The sequence below is a fragment of the Anomaloglossus baeobatrachus genome, chromosome 5 (genome assembly GCF_048569485.1).
Source record: "Anomaloglossus baeobatrachus isolate aAnoBae1 chromosome 5, aAnoBae1.hap1, whole genome shotgun sequence".
Taxonomy (NCBI): Eukaryota; Metazoa; Chordata; class Amphibia; order Anura; family Aromobatidae; genus Anomaloglossus; species Anomaloglossus baeobatrachus.
In genome coordinates, this window is record NC_134357.1 from 582,184,891 (window position 1) to 582,199,940 (window position 15,050).

A 15,050-nucleotide genomic window follows, 5' to 3' on the forward strand; every position below is an offset into this window, starting at 1 on the left:
GGAAAGGATGAGGTTTCATGCATGGGGACAGAGGATGAGGGGTGATGCATGGGGAGAGAGAGGATGAGGTTTCATGCATGGGGACAGAGGATGAGCGGTGATGTATGGGGAGAGAGAGGATGAGGTTTCATGCATGGGGAGAGAAATGATGAGGGGTGATGTATGGGGAGAGAGAGAATGAGGTTTCATTCATGGGGAGAGAGGATGAGGGGTGATGTATGAGGAGAGAGAGGATGAGGTTTCATGTATGGGGAGAGAGAGGATGAGGTTTCATGCATGGGGAGAGAGAGGATGAGGTTTCATGCATGGGGAGAGAGAGGATGAGGTTTCATGCATGGGGAGAGAGAGGATGAGGGGTGATGTATGGGGAGAGAGAGGATGAGGTTTCATGCATGGGGACAGAGGATGAGGGGTGATGCATGGGGAGAGAGGGGATGAGGTTTCATGCATGGGGACAGAGAGGATAAGGGGTGATGCATGGGGACAGAGAGGATGAGGTTTCATGCATGGGGACAGAGAGGATGTGGAGCGAACTTGAAAGAAATTTTAAGTACACAGAATAAAGAGTGACATGGTATGAGGAGCAAGTGGGCAGGATGGGGAGTGAGGTGGAAAAGTATATGGACACACAGGAGGTAGTGAGGAGACAGGAAGGGATGAGAAGAATGTGAGGGGCACAGAATAGAGACTGGGTAGTGGAGGGGGTGGTATGGAGAGGGGGCAGAATGGGAGGACAGTGTGAGGCCATAGCAAGGAGGGGGAGTGTGATGAGGGCACAGCATAAAGACGGTGCAGTATAAGGGGACACAGTGTAAAGGACACTGTAAACAGTAGGCTCAGTTTGGAAAGAGGGGATATGGAGGGCATGTACCATAAGAGGGACAGTGTGGGTCATATTTTGTGCAGAGAATACTGGGGCCATTATTTATTCTGGGGCACAGTATAGGGCAGATATTTTTAAGTAGAAGTATTATAATCATTCTGCTATTTTAGGGGCATCGTGTCGGGATGTGTTACAGAAGACCGGAGAAGATGGAAATCTGCAGAGACGAGATGTGAATGTGAAAAGTCATCATGGCGTCAGGACAAGATGAAGAATAGAAAGAAATGACTCAGAGGCAACATCATCTATAAAGGTACCTGAATGTAAATATTTATTTGTGATACTGAATATGTCTTATCATTAGGCCTTGGTCCCACTTGCGCATTGCTTCTGATGTGAGCACAATGGGACCCCACTGATCGGCTAATTATGGCGCAGGTGGCCGGAAATGCTTATTTCTGGATCTGCTCCGTCCTCTGCTGGTGTCCGCGGCCAGGTACTGCACATCCACCTCATTGATTTTAATAGGAGACTGCTGCCACTATCAGAAGATGGAGCAGATCCAGAACTGAGCACTTCCGGCCACCTGCCACCACCGGCACCTAGTGTAGGGAATTGGCGGGATTGCCAGGTGCCGGACCCCGACCAGTCAGACATTGGTGACCTATCCTAAGGAAAGGTCATTAATGTTAAAGTAGTGGACAATCTCTTTAATAAAGTCTTGTGCCATCTGACAAGTTAAGGGTTACTATGTTTTTATTTATGTTGTTAGGAGCATTAAAGGGGTTGTCCAAATTTGTGATGAGTCTGCAGTCACTCTGTGTGTCACTCTGTGACTGCAGCCTTCTGAATTCTCACAGTGTGCACTCTGCACGCTGTCAGGATTCTCTGGTGCCGGCGGTGAGAGTGGGAGGTTATGAAGCTGCAAGTATGCGATTTACATAGATGTGGTCACGTACTGAACAGACATGCTCAACGAAAATGAATTGACTGAGGCTGGTCACATCAAACCAGAATGTGGCCAGAAGTGTACAAATCTCATACTTGTGCTCACATGATCGTCCACTCTCTCCACTGGCACCGGCACACCCCAACGCAGCCCCACTACTCAATGTCGGCCGGCAGCGCGCCAGACAGCACCCCCAAACCTCCCCCCGCTCCTCGCCTCAGAGATGCGTACCAGCAAATATTTTTTTACAAAAAAAGCACTGGCTACAACTATGCAAATCCTGGGATTTTATCACCTCCTCTTACACCATTCCATCAGGCAGCCCCTCATCTCTCCATGGCTGTGAGGAGTGGTCGCAGGCATTGGGAAGACGTGGACGCAACACCTGATTTACAACTGTCCCTGGCCTAAGCTGAACAATACTATTTAGCTGGAAAGAGAACAGGTCAGTTTTCCAGGGGTGTGTGTGTGATGTTAGTGTACTGTGACCCCTGGGGGTGAAGGGCGTCACACGCACCTAGGAGTTTTAGATAGCCCGGGGCGGGAAAAAGCCAGTTTGTGTTTAGAGTTCAAGTTGGAGAGAAGTGTGTGCTGGAGCTGTGTCCAGCTCCAGCAGAGGCGAATACCCAAATTGAACAGGTACCAGGGTAGAAGCCCTGGTACCTTTGACTAGGAGGCATACGGAGGCCTCTGTGTGCAGGAGCCGAGAAGATGGCTCGGTGGAACCGTGGTACATGCGGACAGGGTAGTGGCCCGCCTGTACTGACCTGGGGAACAGACTCGGAAACCGGAGCACAAGTGGGGGTACTCAAACCCTGAAGCTAGGTCCAGAAACAACTGGGGGCTAGCTAATTAACTGATTGAGGCCAGGACTAGAGGTCTTGTCCCACCCAAAGTCCCTAATAGAAGACAACAGCCCACCGAGGGGGATAAACAGGCCACCGCCAAGGCTCAGAGATCCCACGGGCCAGCGTCTGCGGGCAAAGGACTCCTTCGGCCACATCCAGCCGGGGAGCGGACTCCTGGAGTTGCAAGCAAAGGTAGTCCACCGTTACAAAAAGGTGCAGGAGAAAGACAGAGACCACCAGCCGGGTGTGGGAACCCGAACGCAGCCGGCTGCGGGCATCGACCACCATCATTTTGGTTTACCAGAGACTTGTGTGTTTCCTTCTGAGTGAGTACACCAGCACCCTGTGGTCGCCAATCTCCCTGCGCCAACCAACCCAACGGGTCCCGGGGCCAGCATCCCTGCCCACGGAGGGGTTAACAACTTGGTGAGCAAAATCTCCCCCGGGTGTCCCGTTACAGCAGCGGTGGTGTCCAACCTCACCACACACCGTGGGTGGTATCACGAACTCTTATACGGCCCTGCCGTACATATACGTCCCCAAATCAACCATCCCCCATTTATTCGCGGTGTCCGCAGAGAACCCCCGGGGCCGGAGACCCTCAAACCACCCACCGGAGAGCACCGGACCCAAGCAGCAGCGGCAGGCTGCTGGCTATGGGGGCGGCACACCCCGAAACTTGGCGTCACAAACAGGATACTTACCCATCCACTTACCTTGTAGAAGTGCACCTTGTGCTGAAGTCAGCATTGATCCGTTGCAAAATTTACAGAAGCTGCCATCTTGCTTCCATATTGGGCGCGAAAAGTTCCCGCCCAGCAGCTTCTTCCCCGATGAAAGGGCGCGAAAGCCAAAGCCCCGTCCCCTGGGAACGCGGCCGGAAAGCGAGCCGGAAGTTGCAAAAACGAAACTTACCGGCCTGAGAGAGGAGTGCCGAGAAAAGACCAAGGGGGGGGGGTGGGTGAACATTCTGCAGCATGTGACCGAGCAGATAAAGGGCAGGGACTCCAGGACCCTGCCATACTTCCCATTCCTGGATACCACCGAAGCGACATGGCCGCACCATCAGACAAGCCCGCGGTGGAGGAGCCCGCACCCGGCACAGCAGCCTGGGTGGAAGCCCGGGCGGAGCAGATGTGCCGCCGCATCCAGGCCCAGGCAACCTGCCTGCTAAGGCGGTGGGCAGCCGAGATGGTGGAGATAGCCGCAGCTGTGAGGATTCGTGAAGTGGATACAGCGTCGGAGGAGCGGGTAAGTGACCCTCAGGGACCGGCCGTTCAGGCTGAAGGACCCGGTCTGCCCCTGCCCGCTGTGCTGCCTCCTTCACTGCCCGCACCCGTGACTGCCTCCCCGCTCGGTCCGCTGCCATCAACACCGGCAGCGGTGCCCGTGCCGTCGGCCCCCGACGACCAGCCCGAAGACGTTGCCAGCAGTCAGCCCGTCACCGCCCCGGCACCCGTACCGGCACCACGACGCACCAGCATCCGGAAAGTGCCCCATCCTGATTTGGACGCACCAACGATCCCGGAGGAAGCCGCGCCCCAGATGACAACGGAGCCAGCAATCCGCCCGGCCAAGGTGGAGGTGATCCCTGACTGGAAGCCAGCCCAGCGGGCAAAGCTGGCCGCTCCCACATTCCAGGCCTCGGCTGAGGCGTCGCAAGGTTGCAGCTGTGAGGCAGCTGAGCAGGCCATGACACAGCGGGGTTCTCCGTTGCCAAAGGTGCTGGTCGTAACCGGCACAGGGGAACTCCGGCTGGGCCCTACCCCCGCGCAAAGTTACCGGGAGCAGGCTGCAGAGTGCAGACGCTCCATATTGGGAGCCGCAGCAGCGCCAGCTGGGCCGGGAGATCGCAGCCCGTGAAAAGAGGAAGGTGGAAGTCTTATCCCGGACCATCCAGGAGAAGAATAATCTTCGCAATGCCACCTTTCGGGTGAGGGGCCCGACATATGAAGGCCAGGTCCGGCAGTTCGACCCCCAACGTGGATGGGGGTTCATCTTCGAGCCGGGCCTGGAGGCGGAGATCTGTGTGTCCTGGAGAGACGTTTACCCGCATCTTCCCGTGGGCCATCCCGACCGGGATCTGGAGCCCGGAGAGCTGGTGAGCTACACCCGACACTGTGGAGAGAGGGGGTGGTTTGCCCTGGATGTCAGGAGGAGGGTCCCCCGAAGTGCCCTGCAGTACAGCCATCCCTCTCCGCCACCCTCCAATCCCGAAGATGATTATTCAGAGTGTTAAGAGGTAGTGGTTCCCGGCTACCTTTCTGCAAGTCCGCATTGGGACCCTGTTAATGTTCCCGTTTTAAAAAATTAACCAAAGACATGGCTGAGAACTTGCAGGCCAACCCAAAACTTTCTGGGTCTTGTAAATAATCCATGGACCACCCTTTTCCATTTGTCCTGCAGTCTCCGGAGAGGCTGGTTGGAGGAAGGGCCTGCGGGAAATTGTAGGCCGAGGTCCTGTCACTAGCGAGACTGGTGACGATGCTCGGGTCAGGGGTCCCCTAGACGTGGGGCCTCTGAGAGAGACTGCCGGGTAAGGAACCTATTATCCGCCCCGTGTGGACAACACCCGGACCCGAACCCATTTCCTGGACTGGGGAAAAGGGGTGCTGACCTGGTTTTAGAGGCAGCATCAAGGCTAGGTTTGCTTGGGTGGGCAAAAATGGAAAGGACCCGATCCCGTCCCGTTCCCGGTTAATAAAAATGTTTTATTTATGCAACGTAATACTGCCTCCCGTAAGGGAAGAAACCAAATTTTCATACAATGTAAATATGTTATTATAATTGTAAATGTTTTTATCTTTTTCAGTTAAAAAGCAAAAATAAACCGGTGGCGGTCGGACAGCCCGCGGACGGCCTGTGTTTAACCAAGGGGGAGTGTGACGCCCTGACCAGCCAGGTACTCACAGATAGGGCACCGCATTACACCCTTCCCTCACAGATAACATCAGCCAACCAATTTAAACCCTAGTCACCCCCCCCCAGGGACAGATAAACACACCAGGGGCGGAACCAGGCCGTTGGAAGACGCCCAGCTAGGAGTTTAGATAGCCCGGGGCGGGAAAACACAAGTCAGATTAGTCTGAAGTTCAAGTTGGAGAGGAGTGTGGGCTGGAACTGGGTGCAGCTCCAGCAGAGGCGAATACCCAAATCGAACAGGTGCCAGGGTAGGAGCCCTGGTACCTTTGACTAGGAGGCATATGGAGGCCTCTGTCTGCAGGAGCCGGGAAGACGGCTCGGTGGAACCGTGGTGGACCGGGACAGGGCAGTGGCCCGCCGGTACTGACCCAGGGAACCGACTCGGAAACCGGAGCACAAGTGGGGGTACTCAGAAACTGAAGCTAGGTCCAGAAACAACTGGGAGCTAGCTAATTAACTGATTGAGGCCAGGACTAAAGGTTCTGTCCCACCCAAAGTCCCTAATAGAAGACAACAGCCCACCGAGGGGGATAAACAGGCCATTGCCAAGGCTCAGAGATCCCACGGGCCAGCGTCTGCGGGCAGAGGACTCCTTCAGCCACATCCAGCCGGGGAGCGGACTTCTGGAGTTGCAAGCACAGGTAGTCCGCCATTACAAAAAGTTGCAGGAGAAACACAGAGACTACCAGCCGGGTGAGGGAACCCGAATGCAGCCGGCGGCGGGCATCGACCACCATCATCTTGGTTTACCAGAGACTTGAGTGTTTCCTTCTGAGTGAGTACACCTGCACCCTGTGGTCGCCCATCTCCCTGCACCAACCAACCCAACGGGTCCCGGGGCCACCATCCCTGCCCACGGAGGGGTTAACAACTTGCTGCGCAACATCTCCCCCGGGTGTCCCATCACAGCAGCGGTGGTGTCCAACCTCACCACACACCGTGGATGGCATCACAAACTCTTATACGGCCCTGCCGTACATATACGTCCCCAAATCAACCATCCCCCATTTATTCACGGTGTCCGCAGAGAACTCCCGGGTCCAGAAACCCTCGAGCCAGCCACCGGAGAGCACCGGACCCGAGCAGCAGCGGCAGGCTGCTGGCCATGGGGGCTGCACAGGGGCGGGTACGATCACTCGCACGATAGATCGTGCCGTGTGACGCCGGCATAAGTCTGGTGAATTGCCAGGCCAGTCCAGCACTTTTACTTCATTTTCTTCCAGGAATTTCTTTACACACTTGGAATTGTGGCATGGAGCCAAATCTTGTTGGAATGTCCCTTCAAATTTACGCATGAATGGCACAATAAAACATTTTAAAACATCTATGTATTTGGATGAATTCATTATACCTTCAACAGGAAATAAGCTCCCTGTATCATCAGCTGGAAAAAAAAAGCCCCAAAACATCTGTTTTTGAGGGTGTTTTACAGTTTGTTGAATATGATCAGCTTGCAATGGTTTATTTTTGCTTCTTCTAACAACACTTGCTATGTATCCTTGAACAAAAAGATGGGTTTCATCACTGAAAATTACCTATTTCCACTGGCTAGTTGTCCAAGATTTATATTTTTTGCCCATGTGAGTCGTTTTGCCTTTATTGGAGATATCAGAAGTTGTTTCTTTACTGGCTTGGTTGCCCTCCGACCAACTTCCACAAGTCTGCGCCATACAGTTGAATTGCTAAAATCAATACCTGCAGCGAACAAGTCTCTTTGGAGGTCTTTACTTGTTTTTCTTGCATTAATTTTACTACTTCTGATAAGTGTTTTATTAGTTCTTGGTGTCGTTTTCCTTTTTCTTCCACATTTCCCTTTTACTTTTGGAGAAAACGATCCAGTTTCATTGTATTTCCGTGGGGTAACATCCATATTTACAGACATGAATCACACTGAGAGTAAAACTACACTAAAGCACTCGTCACAGAAACAAGCTCTCAACTGAAGCTGAGGGGGAAGCTAGCTGTTATTTTCTGACTAAAACCAGTCAAACTACATTTTGTTACTCAAAGTTGTACACTCACACCAGTTCAAAGTAGTTAAAACTGGTTTGAATTACTGACTGGTAACCAAGTTACGATTTTACTTAAAAAATTCTGTCCCAATTAATTTGCACAACACTGTAGGTACTCCCTAACCATCTATTGATAATATTTCTCTCCTTTTGGAGAAAATAAACCTCCCAACTCTCACCAAATTTCAATTAAGGCCCTGTCACACACAGAGATAAATCTGCGGCAGATCTGTGGTTGCAGTGAAATTGTGGACAATCAGTGCCAGGTTTGTGGCTGTGTACAAATGAAACAATATGGCCATGATTTCACTGCAACCACAGATCTGCCAAAGATTTATCTCTGTGTGTGACTGGGCCTTTAGTCTCACTCTCGCAACAGAGTAAGCCATAAGGGCAATTGACGAACAACTAAAGTTTGGTAAATCTCCTGGCCTGGACGGTTTATCAAAAGATTACTATAAAAAGTATTAATGTCTTCTAGTCCCCTCGTTAGTTAGAGTCTTTAATATATCTAAAATCTTATGTTATTATTTATTATTATAGCGCCATTTATTCTATTGCGCTTTACAAGTGAAAAGGGTATAGATAAAAAACAAGTACAATAATAATGAACATTACAAAAACAGACTGGTACAGGAAAAGAGAGGACCCTGCCCGCAAGGTGTCACAGTCTATAGGTAATGGGCGAGGATACAATAGGTGAGGACAGAGCTGGTTGCGCATTGGTGTACTGGCCTGAGGGTTATTGCAGGTTGTAGACTTGTCGGAAGAGGTGGGTCTTCAGGTTCCTTTTGAAGCTTTCCACAGTAGGCGAGAGTCTGATATGCTGGGGTAGATCATTCCAGAGTATGGGGGAAGCGCGGGGGAAAGACTATATTACTTACCGGTAATAGGATTTTCCAGAGTCCACGACAGCACCCACGAGAGAGGGATCCACCCCCTTCAGGACAGGAAACCTACAGATAAAAAGGGGCGGTCCCCCTCCCTCATTAGTTAGTTTCAGAAAATGTGAGAGGAACCGCCAAGGATTAGTAACAAGGTAAGAGAAAAGTTTAAATAACACCAAAGGGTGAAAAGAAAAAAGGGCAGGGGTGTAAAGGGTGCTGTCGTGGACTCTGGAAAATCCCATTACCGGTAAGTAATATAGTCTTTTCCTTTCGCCACGACAGCACCCATGAGAGACTTGGAGAGAGAGAATACACTTAGGGAGGGACAACCATCTGAAGGACCAATCTCCCGAAAGCAAGGTCTGAGGAGGAAGAAAGGTCCAGCCGGTAGTGTTTGTAAAAGGTAGAGGGAGAGGACCAGGTGGCCGCCTTACAAATACTGTCGATGGAGACATCTGCCATGGCGGCCCAAGAGGAGGCCATCGCCCTAGTAGAGTGAGCCTGTACAGGGGAAGGAAGAGGCTCTTGCTTCATCTCATATGCAATGGAAATGGCATCCCGCATCCATCAGGCCAAGGTATGCTTCGTCACCTGACGGCCACGTCTGGAACCCTGAAAGGCAACAAACAAAGCCCTATCCTGTCGCCAAGAGGCTGTCCGAGATATATAAGCTAGAACTGTTTCCCTAACGTCTAGGGTGTGAAAACGGCATTCTTCAGGTGTGGTAGGGACAGGAAAGAAGGAAGGGAGGATGATTTCTTGACTACGGTGGAACTGGGAAGCTACTTTAGGCAAATAAGCCGGGTCCGTTTTGAGGACGATTCGATCTGGAAAAATCCTAAGGAAGGGAGGATCCACGGACAGAGCCTGAAGATCGCTAACACGACGGGCAGAAGTGAGAGCGACTAAGAGGCAGGTTTTGAGGGACAGTAATTTCACAGATGCCGAGGCGAGCGGCTCAAAGGGTGGAAGGGTCAGGGCATCCAGAACCAGAGTGAGATCCCAGGGGGGTGGGCAGGCGAGACGGAGCGGTTGACCGCGGTCACATGCCTTGATGAAACGCATGACCCACCTATTACCTGCTATATTGGAATTGTAAAGGGCGCCCAGGGCAGACACATGAACTTTGAGGGTACTGACTGATAGACCCATATCCCGTCCAGACTGGAGAAACTCCAGAATAGAGGGGATCAGGACCACAGAGGGTGAGGAATCAGGGAAGGAGGCAAGGAACTGCTTCCATACTCGACCATACTGACGGGTGGTTACCGGCTTCCTATTCCGCAGTAGGGTATCCACAAGGCGACTGGAAAACCCACGGGAGACTAGTAACGCCCTTTCAAATTCCATGCCGTCAAGTGGAGTCCCTTGACGCGTGGATGAAGGAAAGGACCCTGTGAAAGGAGGTCTGGTTGAGAGGGGAGAACCCAGGGGTCAGTTACTGACATATGTCTCAGGAGGGAGAACCAGGGACGCCTGGGCCAGAAGGGAGCGATAAGGAGAATGCGAGCTTGATCTTCCCTGATCTTCCGAAGGACTGTAGGAAGGAGAATCATGGGAGGGAAGGCATAAGCAAGGCTGTACCGCCAAGGAACCTGAAGGGCATCCAGGACCGTCGGCTGATCTGCCCTGTTCAGGGAGCCAAATTGTTTCAACTGCCTGTTGTCTTTGGTAGCAAACAAGTCTATAACCGGCAGGCCCCAGCACTGCACGATTTGAGCAAAAACCTCCCGATGTAAGACCCATTCGCCCTGACGGAGAGTGTGACGGCTGAGGAAATCCGCTTTGACATTGTCCACCCCCCGGATGTGTACCGCAGAGAGGGACAAGAGATGGGTTTCGGCGAGCTCCAATAGGTGAACCGCCGTGGACATGAGGGAAGAGGACCTCGTCCCCCCCTGGCGGTTGATGTATGCGACCACCATCCGATTGTCCGTACAGAGCCGTACATGGGTGCCCCTGAGGAGGGGAAGAAAGGACATCAGGGCTTGACTGACTGCCATGAGTTCTTTCCGGTTGGAGGACGCCGTTGACTCTTGAGCGGACCAAAGACCTTTGGCCATAGAGTCCCCCAGGTGAGCCCCCCACCCACAGGGGCTGGCGTCCGTTGTGAGGAGACTGGTGGAATGCACATGCCATTCCTTCCCCTTGGTTAAGTTCGCCTCCAGCAGCCACCAGGTCAGGGAAGCACGGGCAGTGTCTGTCAAGGTCAGAGGATGATCGAGGGACCCTTGATGGGATCTTGTAGCCGCCAGGACCTCCCACTGTAGCTGTCTGGAGTGAAGCTGGGCCCACTGGACAGCGGGGATACAGGAAGTCAGGGACCCCAACAGAGACATGGCGGACCGGAGAGAGAGTGACCTGTGGCTCTGTGCGCGCCGTACAATCCTCTGGATTTTGGCCACTTTGTCCGACGGAAGAAAACAACGCTGTTGGCGGGAATCCAGGTGCATGCCTAGGAAAGACTGAAAGGTGGAGGGCGTGAGTCTAGATTTTTGTAGATTCAAAAGCCACCCGAGACGGCCCAGGGTCGACATAGCATGATGGAGGCGGAGGGAACATTGTGCCGCCGTGCTACCCACAACCAGTAGGTCATCCAAATAAGGGACGATGAAAGTCTGGTGTTCGCGAAGGTGAGCAGTGACCTCAGCCATGACTTTAGTGAAAATCCGTGGGGCGAGGGAAACGCCGAAGGGCATGGCCGTGAATTGGAAGTGGTGAACGGAGTCGTGAATGGAGAGTGCTACCCGGAGGTACTGCTGATAACGTGGGTGGATCGGGACGTGGTAATATGCATCTTGTAGATCAAGGACTGCCATGTAACAATTGGGGTAGAGCAATTTTATAGTGGTCAGGAGGGATTCCATTTTAAACGGCCGGTATTTCAGAAAGAGATTAAGCTTCTTTAGATTAATTATAGTCCTAAATGACCCATCGGGGTTTGGTACTAAGAAAAGGGGGGAGTAGAACCCTTGGCCCCTCTGATGTAACGGGACCGGCGCAAGAACCTGCTTGTCCACGAGAGTGAGGACTGCTGACACCAGTGCGTGATGTTGAGCTGCCGACCTCCTAGTGGGTGTAAGACAAAAAAATCGAGGAGGGAGGGATGTGAATTCCAGCCGGAGACCATGTGAGAGCAAATCCAGGATAAAGGAGCTGGAAGTGATGGTTGTCCAAACGTCCGCAAAAAAACGGAGCCTGCCTCCCACCGGAAAAACCTCATCATTGTTTGGGGAACTTCCGACGGAAGGAAGGGCTGCCAAACAGGGCTCCCTTGGACCCAGAAGCGGGGTTGTCAGATCTGTCCCTGCGGTCGGGCCGGGTGGGCTGGAAAGGACGTTTGCGATACGGGGGCCTAGAGGGAGGAGTAAATGCATTAGGGAACCCCTTTTTTACCATCACCAGCCTTGGTGAGTATGTCATCCAGCTGAGGACCAAAGAGGAACTCACCCTCACAGGGAAGTGCACACAGTCTCGATTTTGAGGATGTGTCACCTTTCCACGACTTCAGCCAGAGAGCTCTCCGGGCTGCATTAGAAGACCCTGCCGCTCGGGCCGCCAGGCGGACAGAGTCAGCAGAAGCATCTGCCAGGTAATTAGCCGCGTCTTTGAGTAAGGGGAGCGAGGAAACAATCTTATCTCTGGAGGTGCCCGACTTAAGCTGCTTGTCTAAGTGATCCAGCCAGACCGAAAGAGACCGGGCAGTACATGTCGCAGAAACGGCGGGTTTCAGTGCCCCTGCAGAGGCTTCCCAGGTCTTTCGCAGGAAGGCATCGGATTCACGGTCCAGAGGATCTCGCAGGAATCCCATATCCTCGAAAGGCAGCGCCGACTTTTTGGAGGATTTTGCCACGGCCACATCCACCTTTGGGACTTTGCACCATTAAGATAAGTCCGTGTCATCAAAGGGGTATCGCCGTTTCGAAGAAGATGGGAGAAACCCGCAATGATCCTGTTTCTGCCATTCCTTGCGAACAAGGGTTTTAAGGGCCTCATTAACAGGGAAAGACTTCCGCTTCTTCTGAGCGAGACCAGCAAATAGAGTATGATCAGCCGATTTGGGGGTTTTCTCTTCTGCACCTCCCATAGTTGATCGGACGGCCTTCACCAAGCCATCCATCCCATCCAATGAAAAACATGCTTTTCCAGCCTTGTCAGAAGAAGACGAGGAAGAGGCTGAAGAAGAATCACCATGGCTTTCATCCGAGTCAGAAGACGGGGGAGAATCATGCTAGCGGTGAGTTTTCTTGTGCTTCTTAGACCCTTGAAGGGACTGAAGAGAAGCCTGAATCTCTGAACGGATTAGGTCCCGGAGATCCGGAGGGGGGACAGTAGAAGCCGGAGCCTCCCCCCGTATAGCTTGGATGCAAGGCCCACAAAGTCTTTGTTTGTAGTCTTTAGGGAGGGGACAAGCACACAGGGGGCATTCTTTATTATTAGCCTTAGCGGTGCACTTCCTAGGGGCCTGGAACAGAACCGGAAGGGAACATCAGTATAGGGGGACATTCACGAAGTTCACTCACCCATACCAGAAAAAGAACGGATACCGGCTTTGGAGGTGGAGACGAAGGCTTCGCCAGTCGGCCCTTAGAGGATGCAGAGTCAATACGGTCCTCCTTCCTCTTACGACCCGTGGAACTCCTGGAGTCGCTGTAGTCCTTACGTCCAGCATCCCTGGACGGAGAAGGGTCCCGGGATGGGGAGGTGCGTGGACTTCCCATCATGGAAAGGAACGGAGCACATTGCCAGGAGCTCCACTCTCCATTATTAGGGAAGCCCACTTTAGTGCACCCCCATGTTCACCCCGCCCCCCTCCAAGCGCTCCTGCATTTCCGGGACACCACTGTAGCAACGAGCGCCGACGCGGCAGGCCCCGGACACGCCCTCCCCCGCGCGTACACGCCGCGCGACCCTGAGGCTGCAAAGCACGTGGCGCAGAGGGAGCGCCGGACCCACCGCGCACAGCAACTCACCGCCCAGCAGCGTTTCTTCGCGTCAGGAGGGAGGGATCCACGAGCGTTCTTCATGCCGTTCATTCCCCCGGAAGTGCTCCCGCGCACTTCCGGGTCCCTGCAGGCGTCATTTCCCAGGTGGACAAGGCCGGACCAAGGGAAAGAGAACGAGGTGCACCGGAGGATGGAGTCCACGAGGGGAGCTCCACCGACCGTGCTTCCGGATCCTGAGCTCCGCCGTTCCCCTAGAGACTGCACGGACTCCACTGGACCCAGGTATGGTAGGTTCCGATCCATTCAGGACAGGAAACCAACTGATGAGGGAGGGGGACCGCCCCTTTTTATCTGTAGATTTCCTGTCCTGAAGGGGGCGGATCCCTCTCTCGTGGGTGCTGTCGTGGCGAAAGGAAAATCTTGTATGCGATTGTGGGAAGAGGAGATAAGAGGGGAGTAGAGAAGGAGATCTTGTGAGGATCTGAGGTTGCGTGCAGGTAGGTACCAGGAGACTAGGTCACACATGTGAGGAGGAGACAGGTTGTGGATGGCTTTGTATGTCATGGTTAGTGGTTTGAACTGGAGTCTTTGGGCAATGCGAAGCCAGTGAAGGGATTGGCAGACTGGCAAGGCCAGGGAATAATGAGGGGACAGGTGGATTAATTGGGCCGCAGAGTTTAGGATGGATTGGAGGCGTGCAAGAGTGCTGTAAGGGAGGCCACAGAGCAGGAGATTGCAGTAGTCAAGGCGGGAGATGATGAGGGCATGCACCAATGTATATGCAGATTCTTGGTTAAGGAAAGCACGAATCTGGGAGATATTTTTAAGTTGTAGTCGGCAGGAGATTTCTCCATGAAATGCTCAAAGCCCACATAGTTACTATTCCTAAACCAGGGAAGACACCGGACACCTCAGCAAATTTCCGTCCTCTCTCCTCAATACCGATTTTAAGCTATATGCGAAGACTCTTGAATATTCTTCCCATCCTAATCCATAAGGACCAGGTTGGATTCATAAAAAACCGTGTGATGGAACAATGCGCTTTATCAATTTTATCTCTCGGGCGAAGGCTAGCCGGACGCCTTCTTTCCTCCTTGGTTTGGATGAGGAGAAGGCGTTCGACTGGGTCCATTGTGGGTACTTGGACTTGGTCCTCAAGAAGTTTGGGTTTGCTGGCCCAATCCTTTCCCCAATTAAGACCCTATATTCCCTCCCCTCAGCGCAGGTGTATACCTCTGCAGTGCTGTCTCCATCTCCAATGGTACCCGCCAGGGGTGTCCTCTCTCGCCTCTCATTTTCACCTTAGTGATGGAGCCCATCACGCAAACCATGAGGTCTTCCTCAGAGTTAACAGGTATACGCATTGGCCCTATAAACCACTGTATAGGTTTCTTTGCAGATGACGTTATCTTTTGTGTTTCCGACCCTGAATACTCCCTCCCCACAATATCAAAAGTCATTAAGGAATTTGGTTATACAAGTTATTACAAAGTTAATGCTTCTAAATCCCTTATTCTAGGTATCAATGTCCCTGAAGGGCTTAAGAAATCATTACAAAAATCTTATCCTTATAGTTGGGTGAATAGTGCTCTCCCATATCTCAGGATTTTCCTATAATCTCAAGTTAAGTTATTGAAACGTTATAATTTTAGATCCTTGAAGC

The 15,050-nt window shown here is 52.5% G+C and overlaps 1 pseudogene; it reads left to right on the plus strand.

Annotated features, from left to right (window-relative positions):
* Positions 1–3,673: 3,673 nt before the first annotated feature.
* LOC142313131 (hydroxyacyl-coenzyme A dehydrogenase, mitochondrial pseudogene) overlaps positions 3,674–15,050 on the plus strand; it is a 30,116-nt pseudogene continuing 18,739 nt past the window's right edge.